This window comes from Columba livia, chromosome 10 (assembly GCF_036013475.1).
Source record: "Columba livia isolate bColLiv1 breed racing homer chromosome 10, bColLiv1.pat.W.v2, whole genome shotgun sequence".
NCBI classification, from domain to species: Eukaryota; Metazoa; Chordata; class Aves; order Columbiformes; family Columbidae; genus Columba; species Columba livia.
Genome location: NC_088611.1, coordinates 3,898,655 through 3,919,719, shown reverse-complemented (window position 1 = coordinate 3,919,719; position 21,065 = coordinate 3,898,655). Strand labels below are relative to the sequence as shown.

The 21,065-nt window shown below is 40.5% G+C and overlaps 1 protein-coding gene and 1 long non-coding RNA gene across 3 annotated transcripts in view; one reads left to right on the top strand and one right to left on the bottom strand.

Moving 5' to 3' along the window:
- The window catches only part of SLC6A1 (solute carrier family 6 member 1), a 111,504-nt gene that overhangs the window by 9,855 nt on the left and 80,584 nt on the right, over nucleotides 1–21,065 (top strand). The gene's annotated exons all lie outside the window — the stretch shown is intronic.
- Nucleotides 1–21,065, bottom strand: part of LOC110363558 (uncharacterized) — a 110,844-nt gene that overhangs the window by 69,458 nt on the left and 20,321 nt on the right. For both annotated transcript variants that reach the window (XR_002421740.2, XR_002421739.2), the window contains exon 2: nucleotides 7,837–7,983. This is a non-coding gene — a long non-coding RNA (uncharacterized LOC110363558). The remainder of the gene's footprint in view (nucleotides 1–7,836; nucleotides 7,984–21,065) is intronic.

Sequence of the window (21,065 nt, the reverse complement as noted above, 5' to 3'; positions counted from 1 at the left end):
TTTTCTACCTCTGGCAAGCAAACCAAACACAGATCCTTGCCCAGGCTGCTCTGAGCCCTTTGGAAGCTACGAGAATACTGGTGCTATGCTGTCAGACTGCAGCAGACAAAGCAGCACTGGTCCCAGACATGACAGCAGTGCTAGCGTCACCAAAGTCCCCCGTACATGCCTAACAGCTCTCAAAGATAAAACTATGTCTTGCTTTTTGTATCCAGTCAGAGTTCCCCACTGCAACTTCCACTATGAGTGGGCAGGGCTATGGAAGTGGTAGGTGAACTGTATCGACATGACTGTGCCTGTGCACAGTTCCCCAGTTTGCTCATGGATTGATGAAGCTCGCAAAGCTTGAGGTCCAAACAAAACAGCAGTTGTATAGAAGCAAGCTTGGCAATCAAGACCTGTATTTTTTACTAGGGTAACTCTTGGATTCTTTCAAACTGCTGTGCTTATCAGTTCATTCTGCATTAAATGAAGTGACAGGCTGGTCCTTTAAAAAGTGGTATAATAGTCTAATTTACTCTCCTACCCCAGTCTGTTCTTTCATAGCCACACCACGACTTTGTTCACCCCATCCCTTTTCTGTGTGACTATGAAATCCCGTCATCGCAGAACAGAGAACAGGAGCCTGTCCTCCACAGCAAGCATCGATTTCAAAACGTGGCTATTTAGTGACACCTTCACCACTGAACAAAAATTTTTCTTTCAACTTTTGGTTCAGTTCAGAGAGCTCCGCATTTTCACAGTTCTTTTGACAACTGAACTCAGCACAACCCCCGCTGCACTTATACTTGCATTCTACCCACTGCTCTATTAACATCTCATTAAACTGCACCCCAACTGTGGCTTTCTCCTTACTGCTGTAAGGACAAACGTTTGGAGAATAATAACTTATATTTGCATAACTCCATTCATACAGACATCTTAGATAAGAACTGTTCAGAACAAACAGTAACATCTACCCAATCCAGCTGAGGTGGCACAAAAAAAAATTAGGTGGGCACAATCCAAGGGCTGGCCAGAGTCTGAATCAGAGCCTGATGCTGATAATTGCTCTACTGGAAAAAAATGCCACTATAAAGTTTCTAAGGGCATCTTGCTACACCTCTATTATCTCCTTTCCTTCCACATTTCAACTTCACTTATCCTTACTTATTGATGTAAAAACTGGTTACTGGGCACTCTACGCCCTTGACCAGACTGGTGGAGATTTGCTACAGGCTCTGGAGCAGGCGAAGGCCTTTGCCATGAACTCCAGCTTACCCACAGAGCAGCAGAGCGAGCACCACTGGTAACTCCCGTTTTGCCTTGGTAACGTTGATTGCATGCTGAAGTGACTGATAATGAAACATTAGCCCTCCATGTGGCTACCCGATATTAATTATTACAACCTCTGTATTCTTTACCCTTACTACCCACATCTCTGCCATTAGACATAAACTGTTAACCAAGTCTGGGACTAAGTCTGGATCCAGCTGTACCTAGACTCCTCTCTGAGGAGTTTAGAAAGCAAGGGGGTCTGTTCTAAATCTCATGACTCAGCAGGAGGATATTCCTTACTCTATGTACTTCTTCTTTACCCTTAGACATGAAATGTTGACCAGGTCTAGGATTAAGATTGGACCTAGCCAGACCTAGGCTCCAGAAGGAGTTGAGAAAGCAAGTGGGTCCCTTCTGAACCTCATGACTCAATGGGGGGGTTTTCCTTACTCTTCGAATCTCTGTTCTCTGTGTGAAACATCCTAACTCGATGCTAACCCAATTTTCCTCTGTATATTTCCTCCATCTAGTAATTACTAAGGTGAACCTTGTCATAAAACTTGTTGAACCTGGTGAAACCACTGTTACCTCAATGAAGCATACTGCCGCTTTCCTCTTTTGAGTGAGGTGTACTCTACTCTTTCTGTGACACCTCATCAGGTGTTTCTCACAATATTAAATTAATCTACACACAGGAAGATTTCTGTAGAAATCAGCCCCTAGGAAGCATTTCCTTTGCTAACTCCTATGTAAAGGGTCACTGCTTCTGCTGTAAAAGTTAACAGGATTTACATTCAAAGCTTTCACTTCTGCTGCTGGCGTTCTAAGCTGTTCTGGCTTTGCTTCCAGCTCTCTCCATCTTGCATTTGTAATGCTTAAGCTTTTCTAATTCTTTTCTCCATTTTTCTGGCCTTCCCAGCAGCAGTCTCACCTGCATGGGAGTGAAGCTGCCTCAAAGCCTTGGGAATCATAAAGAGCAGGCGATCCCTTAAAAGAACATACTTTACTAAGGACCCAGTTTCATTGCTTTCGGACATGAATGACAGGTTGTCTTCTCCACTTGTTACCTCTGAGATCGCCACAAACAAATGGGATCAAAAAGCCAAAAGAACAGGAAAAAATAGAAGCACCCAAATATTTTTACTGCAGTTGTCAGTGGTCAGAGTAGGTGGGATTACAGTGCCTTCAGAAGACAAGATTTCCTACCATGGAGGGTGGATCAACATTTGTTTTCTTCTTCAGCTTAACATCTTCTAATACTGTTTAGGTCTTATCACTTGCTCCTTTTCCTCAGTCACTTCTGACTGCTCAAAGTACTAAAGAAGGAAAAAAGCTACAAAAACGAGGATTTTCAAATGCTTCAATTTTGCAGTAACAATAGTTTATAATTATGGAGTTATTTCAGCCAAATACATTAGTGTGCATTAAATCCTCCAATCTCTTACAGGCCCTTAGGGGATGCCGCAAACAATGTGTTTCACGGATGGGTAAACTGAATCTGTGGAGAAGGAAGGCAAGCTGTACAGTTGAGATTATAATGCCAGTATCTTCAGTTCCTGCTCCTTTCTGGGACTTTTAATTCCTTTTCAGAGCATGAAGTAGATTGAGGGGGAAAAAGCCTTGCCTTTCACACTTTTAGAGGTAGTTTGTAATACTAAAGACCATAAACAGCACGGCAATGCAGGGCAAAGTGCAGCAAGCAGCAAAGACACACGACATTGACTTAAAAAACTAAAAACAGAAAAATATTTCCCTGCTGTTTCATTTTAACTTGATTTGACAACCTCATTTCATCCTAACATCACAGGAAATCACAGTCCAATTCTTCTATGGCATAGTGTTAGATATAAAGAGCCCTATATATGTTTTGCATGTTTTGCTTCAGAATAGAAGAGAGTTAACATTTACAGGCTTTGCCTAGCAGGGGCTGCCTTGAGCACCAAAACTGCCTGTTAAGTCCCCTCCCAATTAAAACAAAAATGGATAGGTTTTACTATTCCTGTGTTCTTTTGCCTTTTCACTTGACTGAGCATTACAGGATGCCATCTCTCTGTCAGTCACATTTCATCTTATCTTTTTGCCTCTAGCCCTTTTGGTCTACAATTGATTTTCTCACCACTTTAAGCAGAAACCGTGAGATCTCTATACTGGCGCATTTCTTAGAGCTTTCTGCAGTAGTGGCAGTGGGCTGCATCCTACAGGCAGCTGCTGAGTATCTTCATTCCATTCTTGAAGGCAACGGAAGTTACAGACACTCAATAATTTTAGCGGATGTTCAGAATTTTGCATAATCAAATCCATTTTTGATGCTTCTATCAAATGTTTCCCTGAATTCGTATGCATATGTATGTATAAATACATATGAATGTGTGCAGGCGCGTGTGCATCTGCATGTATATACGCACATGTTTTCTGACTGGAAAATTTTGCTTTATAAATAAGTTTGTCTCTCAGCCGTGGGAAAAATATTAAAAGCTTTCAGTCCTTTAAACAAAACTGCATTCTAATAATATTCTGTCAGTTTATTTTCTAAATAACTAAAATAACCTCTGAATTAAATAGTGATGTGAATAGAATAACTAATGTCTACACCATTCTTCGTGTGAGTAGCTCAGAGCCCCTGTATTGCAGTTTGCTCAGGTAAGCTGGGCCTGAGACAAGGGATGCTGAGGGGTCACCTCCTGCTGAAGTCCCTTCCCTTCTCTAGGGTAACCAGTGATTATAGTGTTGCTGTGGCTTCCCTTTGATATGCGAGAGAAGCTGTAGGATTTTAGGTGGTTTTAACACTGTGAGGGGAAGTAGAAGACAGAGGCTAAAGGGCAGAAATGTGCTAATATCCCTCCTTGGATTGAGATAAATAGCCCAGGATGCTACACCCTTACAGTCAGAGTGGGGTTGCATCCACCCCTCCATGTAGATACAGGGATTTATTCACATAGAATCCTTTACAGAAGTGGTTCCAAGATAGACTGAGAATTTGGGCTTTATGTCCACTTCAAAACCATGGTGACTTACTCAAATATTTGAAGTAAAGGAAAACAGAAGTTTTTTTCTCTGTTTGAATGTGTACATTCTCACATCAGAATGTACAGGTCATATTATTGCAGAGCGTTATATATCACAGTGGTTCTGCAACGAACCAACAAGGTAAATACAATCCAAAGGAGTCCAGAGACAGGCAGCAACTTGGGGTATCACTGTGAGCCTCACCTGGACATGCAGGGCATTCCAAGAGAATAGCCCATATACAGCAAGTGCCCTTAGGAGGATGTCCTGAGCTTTTGGCTGAGTAAATAAAAAAGACAGAAAACAAGCAAGGACCGTATCTTCCCATCATCACACAACACGAACTGCTGTGTCAAACAGAAGACATACTGAGAAAATAAGAGGCAAGAGGAATCTTTCTTTATCTCCCATAATTTGCAGTGATTTTTGCACTAACTAACATACCATGTATCTAACCAGAATGGTGGTTGTGCCTTGAGCTCTCAAGATCTGTCTCATTCTTGCTGCCAGAAGCAGTAATAGCCCATTCCGGCTCAACGCTAATTTAGAGCTTCCAGCTACAGCAGTAGTGGCAGAAAGAACAGCTCCTGGCTAGACCCGTGTGTGGAGATATGAAACAGCATCTGGGCATGCGTGTAAAACACAGATTATGCATATGCACATAAATGCATATATGGTTTTAAAAATTCCACATTTTACGAAACTCTCAGATAGGGGGAACAGAGCAGGCAGAAGTATTTGCTGGTACAGTGTAAAAAGACCAATGCGAGGATCTCTCAGAAGCGACTTCCATTGCTTGAAAGTGTGTGTAATTGCCCTCCAGCAAGAAATGTTGCTGGATTTGGCAGCTGATTTATCTGTGTCCTACTGTTTGACAGCGCTCACCCAAGTTAGGATACTTTCCCATACATTTGTTCTAGATTCATCATTTTGACATGCAACAGCATCCTTGGAGTGGTATGCAGAGTCTTCTTTTGAAAATGAGGGAGGATTTCCGTGGGCAGCTGGAGAGTCTGTGGGGGAGGATCATTTTTGTTTATTGACTTCTCAGTGTGCTGAGGCTTAGCAATGCCAAAGGAAAAATACTACCAAGTGTAAGGAAGGTTTGTTCAACAAAATATATTTCCCTTGACATCATGTCCCCTTCTTCAGTTCTGCATGTAACTGTCTTCATGTATTCTGTTTATAATTAATGCCACAGGGGGTTGGGCCTTACATTGCTACTACTGTGTGAACATGATCCCTCTAATGATATCTTCATGCTCTACATTAATTTCAAGCATCTCTTTGGATAGTGAAGCACAGCAAACTGTCCTTTCCCAGTTAAGATGAGTAGCAACAGGTTTTTTCTAGAATCAGATATGTTCACTGCGGTGAATGTAATGTCATAATCATCACTTTTAGTTAAAACTACTCTGCTTACAGAACTGTTATACAAATGATCTGAAGAGGGAAATATTTGACAATAAAATCTTTGATAAATAACAAAAACATTTAACATTGCAGTTGAGAACACAGTGTAAATATTTTAAAGTATTTATTGAATAGATTTGTAAATCCTCTAGTAGACCAGGAGCTTTTGTTCTATAGCATATTTAAGAAGATTAAAATTTCTTATATCTTATCACCACAGAAAAATCTTCAGAGTTCAGGTGCAGCATCTCCTGCAGTTGCTTATGACTAATACAGCCATGGCTTTTACCATTTCAGGAAAGAACTGCTGTAAGACAAATGCTCCCTTAGTTTTTTTTAACTCCCACCTGAAAATTCTTCCCATGCAATTGATGCAACTTCCCTTTTTAGCAGCAAAAGATTTATCTTTTTTAGTACTGATCTAATTATTGCTTCAGCAGCCCATACTGATTTCTACCACGAGCACAGCTTGACTTGCCACCAGTTGTGCCATTAGGTCAAGCCACAACTGACCTCTTTCATTTACTGAAAGAAATTCATTAAGAGATTCTCTCAGCCAGACTAAGATTTGTCTCACTTAATTTTACAATATTAATGTTTCTATACCAGCTAGTCAAGGAAGCTTTCTTTGCAAGGAAAAAATGGTCTTTTTCAAGGCAGGCTGTCATCAGAGCTATTGTAGATACGAATCAGGATGACAAGAATTGGCTCCTAGAGTCTGTAAGACTACTTAGACTAGGGTTCCACTGACTATAAAGGGATCCTGGGTGATTCCTTCCACAGAGATTGCTACATTTAGTCAGATCAATGTCTCAGAAGTAGCATCTTGCTTTCTCTTTGCTGCTTATATGAATGAGAAATGCCTTTGGTCTGGATGAAGTAAAAACTGTTCTTACATGACAGATACATTGTTTCTTCTAGGGCTGGTTGTTTCATACATGTATCTTATGATCCCCAGATGGTATGAAACTGATAAGCAAACAAAAAAACCCACAAAAACACTAAAGCACCATTGGGTCACAGAGGCATGGGAATAATAACCTCAGACCTTTAGTATTTTACACCTGCCTATGCCATTGCCATGCCTGCTGCCAGTTAACATACATCCACCCTGCTCTCACAGAACACAGGGCACTTCATCAAATCCTGCCCTCTGTAACTCTGTATTTCATCAGTGTGTTCATAGGCTGAATTTGTTCATAAGAACCTTTTATGGAAGAGGAGAAAATCATACTCAAAAATAGGAACCATAACAATGATTGTTTCATGCCATGAGAAACAGCCTTGCCCCAGGCAGCATCCATTCTATTATCTCTGACCCCATACAAAGTTCAGTATATATTGCAGTATCTCTAAAACTTAAAATACTCCAGACACACTAGCAGTTCAATTAAAGTTCATCTTGTGGCAACTTGAACAATGTACTATAAAATAAAAAATAGCTCACATCCCTCCACAGTTTACAGTCCTTAAGGGACATTATAATTTAAGCACCAGTTCCAGACACAAGTTTTTAAAATATCCTTTTTCCTTTAGCTGATTCTCTGATAGAACTTTCATTAGAACTGTTACCTGTATCCTCCTTCATCTCCCACAGAAAATAGCATTTTTCACTGGCTACCCCTGAGCAATCATCAAACCAGCAAACACAATATTCCCAAATTAGAAAGGTAGGGTTTTTTTTAGAATGTTAGTGTACATTAATGTAAAGTAGCATTTAAATTTTCATCTGAATTAAGTAATACATTTACTGTACTTTTCTCCTAAGCCATGCAGAGAAAAAAGAGAGACATTATTCCCTGTGCTGAGACACTTTAGGCCTTAACGGCCCTGCCCAGCTTCACCTGGAGGCTCCTCCCACATCCTCCACCCATGGGCTCAGGAGCCCCACGGCATGGTGCTGAGGGACATCGGTTAGTGGTGGACTAGGCAGTGCCGAGCTAACAGTAGGACCTGATGATCTTAAGGGTCTTTTCCAACCCAAGTGATTCTATGATTCTATTTAAACTCAGCTTAAGCACAGGAGCTCTAGCATGTGAGATTATGAATTCCCAGCTCAGTCACAGCCATAACTATGTGAGGCAACGGACCTGTTGATCTTGACTTGTTAAACTCACTTCCTAGCTTTATCGCAGACCTGTCTCATCGCCACAAACTTACCTGATTACCTAGTCTGTTGGTTGAGGGGCTGTCCTTATCCCTGGGTCTGTCCTACCTGGATACTGCGGGGTTGCGTTATCCCTGTGGGCTCCTGGCTCCCAGGGAGCAGCCAGACCACCGATGCTCCAAATGTTGAGTGCTGTCGCTCTACAACAACAGAAAGCGATGGATAAGAACTATAGAAAAAACTTCCTAATAGAAGTTCTACTAAGACAAACAAAAAATCTCTATGTGAAGACTAGGAAGACAGGAGAAAGGGATGGACTTAATAAAGGGAGAGTGTAGACAGGGAAAATAAAGGAAAAGAACCTCCTGAAAGAGTACTATACTGAATTTGAAACTTATGGAGCAATTTCAGTAGTTTTCTACAAAGAAAGCTAGTTTGATGAGCAAGGATTATTTTGTTGTGTTTGACAGCTATGAACTGGTGTATATCAGTAATTCCCATGTATCTACCTATTCGTGCGATACAATGAAAGGCCATAGCACACGGTGCAGACAGCTCTCCCCATCCTGTACCGGGAGCCGGCAGCATTCCAACGCAAACAATGAGCTTTAAGTAGTGTTGATTAATTCATCAACCCAACAAACTGGAAAGCTGGATCTCACTGAATGGCTCATTAATCTCAACCATATTAAGCTGCTAACACTAGTTAAAGTCACATATAATAGTGACTGACACTAAAGGGAACACCAACTGGCACATTCACTCCTTGTTCACTCCTAACTACTTGTGCCTGAGCACTCTTATAAAGCACGGAGGGTATGTGGGCTGGCTTGGAGAGGCCCCCAGGAGCGTGTGGAAACTGAAGCTCAGGCTTTCATCTATGCAAAATGGAGCAAGATCAGATATGCTGTGAATAGTGGTATCAGATGCACATGTAATTCCTAGGAGATCAAAAATCCTCACTTGCCAGTCAAGCACATCTCTACCCCTGATACACAACTGTGTCTGAATTAGGACTTGAATTGGAAACCTGCGAGACTTAAGGCATTCCTGTGCTTCCCTGAGCTGTGGCCAGAACAGCAAGGAAGAGCAGGTTAGCTGTGTTAAATAGTAATTATTCCAGTTGCTATCCATGTCTGTGCCCTATCAGATATAAGCCATTGCTCAAGGCAGAATGCCAGTTCTTCTGCAATAATTTCTTTACCACTCCTTTTTGCAGCTGAGTTGAAACAAGAGTTGACAAGCGGTATATACTTTTGGTGCATAATTGAACTGAAATGCATTTTAAAATAAAATCTTCTAGAACACCTCTTGGAGCAGCTTCTACACTTGTTTTGTGTACCAAGATTTCCCGCAGACGTGACTCTTTGGGACAACAAATTTTCTTTATTTAAACCAAGGATCCTGTACCTTTGTCTTCTGTCCTTTTGGATCAACACTGCTTCTGTGCCATGAGGGCACTTTAAAAACATTCTCTTTGCCTTTTTTTTGCTTTTGTTTTACTTCAGTATGTTTTTTTTAATTTCCACTGGGAAAACCTAATTACAAATACTATTTCTTTCTCCAACTATACCAGTTCAGTGTGTGCAGAATTAGACATGAGTGTCCCATTAATGCAGTGGAAAATTTATACCTTAGTTTCTTTTCCAATCAACCTGCCATTTGTTCTGTCCTTTTGAGTCTTCCTGTCCATAAACTCTTTGCTTTACTACTTAGCATTCTAAAACCCAGCTCCCTGAAGCTTAGTAGCTTACTCGCCATAGTAAAATTGACTTTGCAACTACAAATGCTTGTAGTTAGCTGAACTGCAGGCTAGCACACTGAATTCTGCTATCTTCTGTTGACATAATATGCTGCTTACATTAGCAAAATCCCTGCTGTCATACCACCAGTCATTCTTTCTAATACTGTTTATTGCTTTTTTTATCTCCTGCTCTTTCTTCTGAATAAAGCAATGTTTGCCCACCGGCAGACTTCATTTAAATGGGTGGGATATCAGGTTTGTTCACATTTTCAGCTACCATTTAAAATAAATAAAAACAGTTAAGTTATTACCTGACTGGAAATGATCGCAATTAGTTCTGCACTGTGTTCTGGTTATCAGAACTTTTGCTCACTGCCTTTTAATCAAGTGCAGCAGTCTCTCCACAACTAGGCTCTTTGGATAACCACTTGTGAGCAGTATTTGCCTAAATCCAACTCAATTTCTCTAATTTAGCAGCCAGTGTTGGAAATGGCTGGAAGGTAGCCTTTTATTTTACAGATTAGGCACTGATCTAGCACCTGCTGATGGGTGGTTTTCTTTTCTTGCCAGCAATTTCAAGGCAGTATCAATTTCCAGTAATATTCTCAAGAGGAATCTGGAGGTTCTCACTGTTATTTTCTAACTAGAATTCTTTAGTCTTTGAGTAAGTGGCAGTGGACAAAGGAGCTTTCTGGACATGAGACCTCATGCAGGGGGTTGTAGGGAAAGAAACTACAGGTTCGCTTTGGTTAACAACTGATAAAATATGAACTTCCTTTTGTCAGTCATCAAAATACATTGAGCAAGACTAAGAGGCAAATGGGTAAACAAACAACATCTGTATCTGATTACGAAAGCACGAAGACTTAAAAAAATACAAAACAAAACTGTACAGGAACAACAGATCTATTTTCTGTCCCTGTCTGCCCTGCAAAGAGACAAGTTTCCTGGCAATTTAAGTCACTGTGGGGTTGATTCTGCTCACCAACATTGAATGGAAAATGCAAACATCACTTTCAGTCAAACAGTATTTTTATTTGGTTGTATGGGTGACTTGCTGCATTTCCCATGTAATGATGTCCTCTTCATGAAGGATTCTGGGGTATTTTTGGCAGGTTGTCCTACAAGAGTGCTTTGTTCTCTGCTAACTCCAGATGTGTCTCTGTGAACTTGGTGTGCAATGTGGAGAAGGAAAGTGTATGATTTGGAGAGATTTATTTTTCCTTCTTACTCCCCATCTGCTGTCTTTCAGTACAGAGGATAATACAAGATGCTATTCTGCATCGCGGAATTCCCACATTTCAAATGTATTCCCTGGGGAATACAATTTACCAATAATATTCTATGTAAGCACACTCTAAGAGGTCAACATGTCACCCATGTAAAGCAGCCTGGGGCTATAACTGTGTGATGGTTGGAATATAAACTGCAAATTGCCTGTACCTTGTAGCAAGGTATGTTCAGGTTTAAGGAGAAGGGTAGACGATCACTTCGCAATGATTTGGGAAGGAAATGTCATCAAGCAACATTCACAGGCAAAATACAAAGTAAAAAAAAAAAGAAAGGACTACTGAGCACTGCTGATGGCAGATGCTGGTTGAGCAGGATGCAAATTGCAATCAACCCTTTACAAAAATAACTGGAACAGACTTTGTCTTCTATTTGGAGAATTATCCTTTTGCATTTGCTGTTATATTTTTTTTTCCCCCTCCTTCCTAGCATTTTTTAAAAATTTTTCTTATCAGTACTTCAGGACAATCCATGCTTTCACAAGTCAATCAATAGGCAAATGTAGGCAAAAATCCTTTCTTAACTTCTGAGGAGAAGCACAAGCAGGGTAAGTTTGTTTTTTCATTTTTTATTTTCACTATAGAATGATAGAAACAAACCCACTTTCTTTCAGCACTAAATACCACTGACCTAATAAATAAGTTTAGAAGCATTGAACAAGAGTCAATAAAAAGGCTGGAACAGCTTTGCTATGAGGACAGGCTGAGAGAGTTGGGCTGTTCAGCCTGGAGTAAAGAAGGCTCCGGGGAGATCTTATTGTGGCCTTTCAGTGCTTAAAAGTGGCTTACAAGAAAGACGGGGACAGACTCCAGCAGAGCCTGTTGCGACAGGACAAGGGGTGATGGTTTTAAACTAAAGGAGGGAGATTCAGGCTGGACATGAGGAAGGAATTGTCACCCCTGGGGATGGTGAGAGCCTGGCCCAGGTTGGCCAGAGAGGTGGTGGATGAACCATCCCTGGAGACATCCCAGGCCAGGCTGGATGGGGCTCTGAGCAACCTGAGCTGGTGAAGATGTCCCTGCTCATGGCAGGGGGGCACTGGGGGAGCTTGGAAGGTCCCTTCCAACCCCAGCCATTCTACGATTCTGAGAAATACTAAACAGATGGCATGAAAAGTATAATGCTTCCTACAGAAAAGGCAGAATTTGAAGCTGGTATCTCGGTACTTTAATAAAAAAAAAAAAAAAAAAATCACTTCAGTTGTTTTAAACTCATGTTTTTAGACATAGAAATGTCTGCAGCTTGCTGACTTGCTAATTGCAGCTTGGTTCTTTCTCCCAAAGTATTAATTCAGAGGATTAACAGGCTAGTTAGATTTCCAATTTCCACTATTTAAAAGAAAACGATCTACTGCTAAAGCAACCTCCACATCCACAGTCAGTAAACCTCCTACAGGACTTAGGTTGCAGTTTATTTGCAGGGAAATTGCAACTATATAAGGACTCTATAAACATGAAGGCAAACAGGGTCTTTCAGCCACAACCCTTGGCAGAACATATCAGGTCTTAGCCACTTGCCTGTATTAAATAACATAATTTAATTCGTAATCATGAATGTCCTAGAGAAGGGATTTTCTTTACAGGCTGAAGTACAAAAGTAAATCTGGGATGGTGTCATGTGGCAGTTGAGAAAAGGGCCAAATTCAGGCCAGCGCTCGAGATGGCTCCCAGCAGAACAGGGAGGGAACTGAGCCGCTGTAGCTGTTACAGTTCTGGCTTTCAGGCAGATGCTGTTGTCTGGAATAGATGGACTTGCCTCTGCTTGAGCTCCTCACCAGCCCCAGGAGCAGTTCTGCTCTAGCTGTGACTTTACCACATCGGCAGAGCACAAGAACTATTGAGAGGCAAGACGTTGTAAACAGATTATCTGCTTGCTAGTGTTTTGCTCATTCTAAAGATACTTGTAAATTTTGCCTAAAATTTGGCAAGTAGATTACTTTTCCTTCCACAGGTTAGATGAACTGAATTCTGGAAAAGCCACAATGTCTGATTTTTGACCTCCTCTTTTCAAAAGGTTTCAATTAGAAGCTTTCACTAGATTTGTAAAAGGTGCTTAAAAAGTAAACAAAATTACCTGCCTAGATTAAAACAAACAAACAAACAAAAGTAAAAAGTCTGACCCAAACCAGACTTCCTTTGCTGAGTAGTGCAGATATGTGGCTCAGAAATGACTTGCAGACTCTGTAAGGAGATAAGACCTCTTCACATTTATAATTCTTTACATAGCACCTGCTTTATACAGTAATTTTGCACAGCACCATTTTAAAATACACTAAATCATTTTTGCTAAAATCATTGGTAATGTAAATGATAGAAACCAATAGTAAATTATGCTAAGTGAAAGCAACTGCCTAGTGGGGGGACAGGGGGAACAAATAAGCAAAGAGAAACTGAAAATCCAACTCCCTCTCCAGCTCCTGTCACACTGTGTCGCCCTGCCAGCTCCTTAACTCTCCATACTACTATAAACTGTAATTTTTTATTCTATTTCTTCCTTCTCTCTTGCATTACATTGCTTTAGAGGGTAGTTCCTTATTGAGTAGATGTTTTTGTAAGGATCTATGATGTTAAGAGCACAGATTGCATTTGCTTTAAATAGGAACTGTGTGTCCCTAAACTTCTTGGGCTTTCTAAGAAAACTTCCTACAACATAACTTCTAAATTGGAACAAAAATGTAACTTTTGTATATACCTCCTAAAGAAATATGTAGTTAGCTTGAAACCTGAACATGACAGCTGGTTATAACTGCACCACAAGTGACAACAGGTTTATATTCATATAAAACTTCCTATATGATCTTCGTGTCTGCTGCAGTATCTCCAGCTCAGCATATTTGCTAGGTAGCTGTATGGATTACCTTTATGTTCCATAGAGACAAACTAGCAAAAAACTAAGTGACTTGCCTAGCAGTTTGTGACAACTGGGGAAAAAAAGGAGGACTCAAAAGATTAAATCCTGCAAACTTTATTTATGTGAGTAACTGTAACTGGTCTGGATCCTAATTTCATGCCTTACTGCCTTAATCACAAAACGAGCCTTTCTCTGGGCAACAAAGCAGCTCCAGAGAGAAAAGAGAAACATAAAACCGATCTCACAGAAGTCATAACTTGCGGAGTGACAGCCCTCGGAGGGAGAGGGCTCTCAGCCTGACTTTTCTCAGCAGCCATTTTGGGACCATCAGTGCTTATTCGCTCAGACAGCTGCTTCAGTCCGCCAGCAGGGACTGGCTTATCTTTTGGCTGTTGGTTTTGCTGTGATTGTGCACAGTTTGTTTTCAAATTAAGTTCACAACATGGAATTAAAATACAGTGTGTTCAGAATGTAGGATAGAATGGTAATTTAAAGGCAAGAAAAGGTCTGGAAAGCCTGTAAGGGATATCAGAGAGGAGAAGTGGTTTCCATGACAACAAATCCACCAAAATCTTTGCATTCATATTGATTCTAGTGATGGATGAGCCAATTTGGGGGCAGGGAAGAAAAAAAAGGAGAAAAATATTTAACCCTGAAGAAGAATGCATTTTCCTTGGGAAAAAAAAAAAAATAATAATTACAGAAGTCTTTCTTCCTGAAGTCTTTAACCCAGATCCCAGCTACAAGAGACTTAATGCAAAGCATGGCTAGCTTAGCTTATTTCCCTGCAGTCTGGTTCAGTTTGTAAGGTGTTTTGTTAATTATGCCCCCCCGCTGAGCTAGGCAGGTGGAACGATGCTGCACAAAAAGGGACCGAAGCAGCTTGAATAAAATCGCAGGGGCCGAGGGGGAATATATCTCCTCAGAGTGTGCCAGAACCCGGCGCTGGACGGCTCCTCCAAGCAGGGCTGAGCTGGTGCTGCAGCAGTGCAGCCCTGGGACAGCTTTGCTGTTCTCTCTTGTTCATAGAATACTTTTCTTCCTTTTTCACCTGTATCTTGGCTCTTTTTGCAGCTCATGCCAGGCAGCGAGTGGCCCACTTTCCCCTATGCCAATGTGAGCATTTATGTGGCTTTTGTAGTGTCCTAGGAGACAGGTAGCCACAAGTGCTTTAGGAGCACGGACTCAACTGCTTTAACAGCTTTTCCATTCTCCAGTTATGATGCCATTGGAAGTTAGCCCCTTGTAGACTGTTACATACTTCAGTGGTTTCCAAAGTCTTCACTGCACACGCTTTTTCAAAAGTGTGCTGCTGCAGGTCTTAATTGTGTATGTGAGGAGGGGGAAACAAAGGAAAATGGACCAATGGGTCACAAGCCTTCACTAACAAACTTATCAAGGGACAGAAAAAAGTATTTTGTACTGTATGATCTCCTCTGGATACCATATGACTTCAGAAAACACATGCAGTCACTGATACAAAGCAACCTGAATTTCATTAACCTGAATAACTGTAGTTACGCTATAAATTTGTAAACAACTTCTAAAAGAATACTTTAATTATGATCATTTACTCTTCAACATCTTATATTCTGTACATGCCTCAATCACCATTGCTCTCTTAAAGAAATGACCACATCGAAGATGGTGTGATCAACTAAGACAACAAACAACCATTCCCAAATGTAAGCAAGCGGGAACCAAGGAAAAGAGCAGAAAGAAGATTTAAAAGCTACCAAAGAGAATACCTTTTTGTTATAGTCCATAATGAGACTTTGAAATGCTTGCTAGTGGAAGCTACAAATAAAAAAATATAGATAGCTTTAAAAACAGGAGCACACCTACTTTCTTCTCTGTTCCTAGGGGGTGCTTACAGCTGGGTAGGACCGCAAGGCCTGAGGTGACAGTGTCCCCCAGGAGGCACCACCTCCCTTGGCTGGCTGGGCAACTCTTGCCTCTCAGCCAGGCTGTAGCAGCATTTTGGTCCTATTAAGCTGACTGCCAAACCTCTCCTGTTCCTTTTGTCCTCCACGCTATTGCAGGCAATGCTCTTTAGGGGTAGAAAATGAACGGTACTCTTTTGAGAACTGTGGGATGGAAGTGTTACTATTCTGTGAAAACGTTAGCTTTCCATTTTCATTTACATATTTTGGAGGTCATACTGGCTTGCAGTCTTACCACTTACACAGTAAATGAAGCTTCAGTTGCACATATAAAGAAACTAACCATCAAGTCTTTGATTTTAAATTCATACAAGCTTCATTCTTACGGTGGACTTGGATAAATTTGTGATTATAATGAAAATGTGTCTGATTTAACTTTTAGGTCTTTCTAAAACCCACTGAAAGAATTGAACATAGCATTACATTAACAGCTAGCATTACAGGTACTCTTCACAGTACAGCAACAGTTAATCAACATTATTTGGATTTAGGCACAGAATGTGTTTCAAGTAGCTGTTTGCAACATTATTCCTGTCTTCCTTCAACATCTCCCAAATCTTTAGACAGTCTCTGTGGAAAAACTAACAGAGTTTCATATAATCTCCTGTTATAACAATAGGAAGGAAACAAAGGAGGTAGACGAATGGAACTTGTTGAATACCCCAGTGACAAGTCCATGTCAGTGCCTTGGTTGCACCAGTTCATTTTAAAAGTCTTTCCCTTTGAACGTAGAGAGGGAGCTGGAGAAGCAGTTCAGGTCCTGGGCACAAAAGAAGAATTCAGTGTCTGGACATGCGGTGTACAGACATTGTAAACAAGTGAAGTTGTAGATGGGCCTTTTACTGTCTCTTTGCAGACAGAGATGTTCACCTTTAAGTAACAATTTGAAAGACAGTTTCTGATTAAACAGAGCAGAGAGCTCATCCGCTGTAACTTGACACAGTTTCCTTCAAGTCACTGGATTTAACTAGGGGAGAATCTAAATTACAGTAGTTAGCACTGCTTTGATAATCACAAATTATGCTCTTGAAATGGATATAAAAATCACAGTTACCCCTTACAAGAATAAACAAGGGCTCTCAAACCTCAGCAGGCATTACGCAGTGTGTTAGAGTGGTTTCAAGCACACTATTGAACCTACCTATCAACTGAGTCACAGTCATTCTTCATAGGAGCTCTAGAAAAGAAACACAGCAGAGGTTTGTCTCAGAGGTAATTGGGGCAGGCTGCTTAGCAGGCTGCTTCACACCTGCGTGGTAACCTCATAGTGTTAGTGGAGCTGATTCTAGAAAGTGACCATTGTATTAACTCACATTTACAATAATTAATACTTTGTAGCGTGCCTTACATCTTAAAGACCGCCTAGAAACAGAGAAATTCTCTAACTTCCCTGTGAGGAAGGTGATTGAGTATTTAATCTCCATTTTGCAACTCTGAAAATTGGGTCACAACCATACTGACCCGTTTGCCGAGGCCTCTCAGGTGACTAAAGGCAGAACCTCTGCAGAACCGAGAGCAGCTGCTGACCACTGGCTGCACATCCAACACGTGCCCATGGTTTCTCGCACTGTAGGAACTGTGTTCCTCATGCTGTACAAACTGTGTCCCTCACTTGTTTGGGCCCCGTAATGGGAATGAGTCTTCCATTAGCACTCAAGCATACCGTCTCTATCATCCCAATTTTATTTTATTAAGACTTTCATCTGCAGACTGAAAGAATACATTCTGTTCATTTATTTATCTATAAATTAGACATATTATAGGAAGCTAAAGATAAGATTTTGCCTTAATAGTCAATGTGGGAAAGATTTGGCCCTAGAGAATTTTCTGTCCTCATAAAGACAATACAGCTGTGTTCTTCACCAGCTGCTGTGTGGGAACAGCATCAGAGGGGAAAAAAAAGGTAAAATAAGAAAAAAATATAAACAGAATAATTTGAGACAGCTTTAAACTAGTGAAAAACAGACATCAAAATTGGGAGCTGGAAGTCTGATACCCTGCACTAGTCCTGGAATTGAGCTAGGGATGCATGTAAACTGTTGTCTCTTTTTAGGGACAACCATGTATGAGACAGGAGGTCTGGTCTCAGGTTCTCAGATGTGTGGTCTTATCTTTCTGTGGCAAATCACTGACTCCAGCAAAAATAGTCTCATCAGTGACTATTGCAGGAACACTAAGGAGAGCCTGGCAGTCACATACACTTTCAAAAATTTCCACGTATGATGAAAATATGTATGCAAAATAGCTGCATGAAGGTACAGCCATGTCACAATCATGTCACTAAGAGTATCATTTTTATACCTACATATATGTTGATTAATCATGTGATACTAATGGTAAAATCTAAAATATAAAGCCAATTACTAAATAACATTTCAAAAGCTAAAAGAATTGTCCCCAATGAACTTTGTGTGTTTATAATTTAACGTACACACAATGTTCCTAACAGACATGTTTGAGCTGATATTTAATAATTTTTACTTTTCTGTACAAAATAGAATAATATAAAAAGCAACCCCTTGGACACTGCGCAAATATCTCCCAGAGTAAATCCAAAATGTAAACACAATACCAAGTCCAACCTCATTAAAGCAAATCATGTATTAAAACACTTATTTTAAGGTAAGTGCTAGTGGATTTTGTAGTTTTGCTAGTGGATAATGCTAAATGGATTTCAGTCCACTATGCTTACTGTTCGTTATTTCCATATAGAAACATCTGGCTAAGCCAGGAATTACTGAGATGTGCTCTCTTCATGAGTGTCCCTACTGCATGTGTGCATGTTAAATGAAAGGTACTGGGATTTTTCTTTTCGAATAGTGGGTCCTGCTGCCAGCATATAGCTCAGAAATTGCTAGTGGTATGAAAAACATAGGAGGAAGAAGCCTGAACATACTGCATTACCAAAAGAAATGCACTAAGAAATACAATTTTGATATATAAACCAGGGTTTAGAAGTTTGAAATCTACAGACACAAAGTCTTGGATATTAGTAGTGATAATGAGAGGCTGTCAGATGAAAATACTTTGAGTCACTGTATTTATAAATACTTTGCATTTCCTTCTAAAATTGATGGGGTTGTTGGGTTTGGGTTTTTTTTGCATGTAACCATTGATATATTCCAGAATCACTCAGCAGTTGACGTGTTGACTATTAATTGATGGCTTCCATTAGGCCATTTGGAGCAAAGTGCATATGTCAATATATAGGTTGATTGGATTAGCATAGAGGATAATGGAGCTATGAGAAAAGTAGCCAGGATTTGTGTTATTTTTGAAGTGTATCTAAATCACTTACAGTAAAGGAAAAGGGAACAGTAAGTTGGGAAGTCTCAAGGAATGCTAAAATCAGACTACGATCATAATCCCAGGGCTGATGCCTTTCAGGAAGGGGCTGTTGAGCAGTGTGCTGTGCAGCTTTCTGCAATCATCGTGTTGAAAACCCCCGAGCGATGAGCACCCTGGGAGGGTGTATAATTGCTGCCTTCTGTGCTCTCTGAGGTTTCGATGTCAGTTGAGCAGCCATGTGTGCACCTCAGCCTATTATCGGGGACTCAAAATTACATTACAGCCTCAGTGCAGCACTTTGAGTAAACCCACACCCAAACCCCAGAAGACTATTTGAGTGTAAAGGCATTCCAGATGGAAATTTAAATGCTAAATTTCATGTCATATTATTTAGCAGGTTAGTTTATCCCTCGTTTGTTTGCCATCTGTCATTATTTCAGAGAAAATGCTTGTAACTCATCAGCCTAAAAAAACAGAAAAGATTGCTACCTCAGACTAAAGACGATCACTGTAAGATGCAATTTCAGAATAATTACAAACTATGATGATGCAATCAGGGAAAATTTTGTTTTGCAGTTGTTGTTTTAGTCAGTAAAGTCAGGACCACTTCTCCAGCCTTGATTTCTTCTGTTTTGTTAGGGATTTTTGTTTGTTTCTGTACATGCAATTGATTAGATGTGAAAGTGGGTACATCTGTCTGACAAATCTGTGTTATTAACAGATCAAAACCAAGTGGCACAAAAATGGACCAAGACTACAATCCATCACTCTGTTGGCAAAGAGTGTTTTCAACTGCATTAATGGTTTAATTTATGTCATTACCAATTTGGGAGTGAAATTCTGTACATAAACCCTTAGCATATTTGAAAAAGGGGCAGCTATTTGTCTGCCAAAGAATAATGAACTGCTCTTTGCCCACCTGAATTTCATTAGGGAGAGAAAATACAGTGACTTTTCCAAACAGAAAAAGAATGGTAAAAGCCCAAAAACCAATACAGAAGAAATGCAGTGAAACATCATATTGTTTTTACTCACAGGTATTCCTCTACTAACAAATATGAAATATGGTCAGTCTCAAAAGTTGTTGTGTACTTCAAAAATTTAGTTAAATAAAATAAGCATTCTTTTATGCTCTCTGTTTTCCTATGGAACATGCATGGAAGAGCATAATTTCTTAGACATTCATGTCAGTATGTCTTTTTACACCTTTCATTCCGCCAATCCAATGTGACAATCCTGCAATGTTCTTGCCATTGGTCAGAAAAATCTATTAAATTTGTAGGACCAGAGGGACTATTGTAATAATCTTATATGCAATTTTAGATTTCATGAGTTGTTTCTTATTATTTCCCAGTCTGCTAGATTAAAAAAAAAAGTTCTCAAACAGGCCATGGTCAAACTGGCAGCAGCACTGTTGTAGTCGCTTGGTAACACCTGTGCTTCCTGACACACACATGAAAATGTTTTGATATAATTTTTTTTTTTCAGTCACTTGTGCCTGTTTTCAGTGAGTAAATACCAAAACCACCAGGAATAATATTTGATAGAAGGGGAGAAGCGGATGAATTTTCCATAAAATAAAGCTGCCTCTAGAAAGCTGCAGGAGATTTCGGAAGTACATGTGCTGCAGTGAAGCCTTTGATGCTCTTTCCCATAGCATTCTCCTGCAGAAACTGGCTGCTCATGGCTTGGACAGGCACATCCTTTGCTGGGTACAAAACTGGCTGGACAGCCAGATCCAAAGAGTTGTGGTGAACGGAGTTAAAATTACAAGTGCTGTTCCCCAGGGCTCAGTATTGGGGCCAGTTCTGTTTAATCTCTTTATCAATGGTCTGGACACTCTCAGTAAGTTTGCAGATTTCACCAAGCTGGGTGGCAGTGTTGATCTGCTGGAGGGTGGGAAGGCCATAAAGAGGGATCTGGACTGGCTGGATTGATGGGTTGAGGTCAATTGTCTGCAGTTTAACAAGGCCAAGTATTGGGTCCTGCACTTGGGTCACAACAACCCCAGGCAGTACTACAGGCTCAGAGAAGAGCAGCTGGAAAAGCACCGGTCGGCAGCTGGCTGAACATGAGCCAGTGTGTGCCCAGGTGGCCAAAGAGGTTTAAATTGGATATTAGGAAAAATTTCTTCCCAGTAAGGGCTGTCGGGCATTGGAACAGGCTG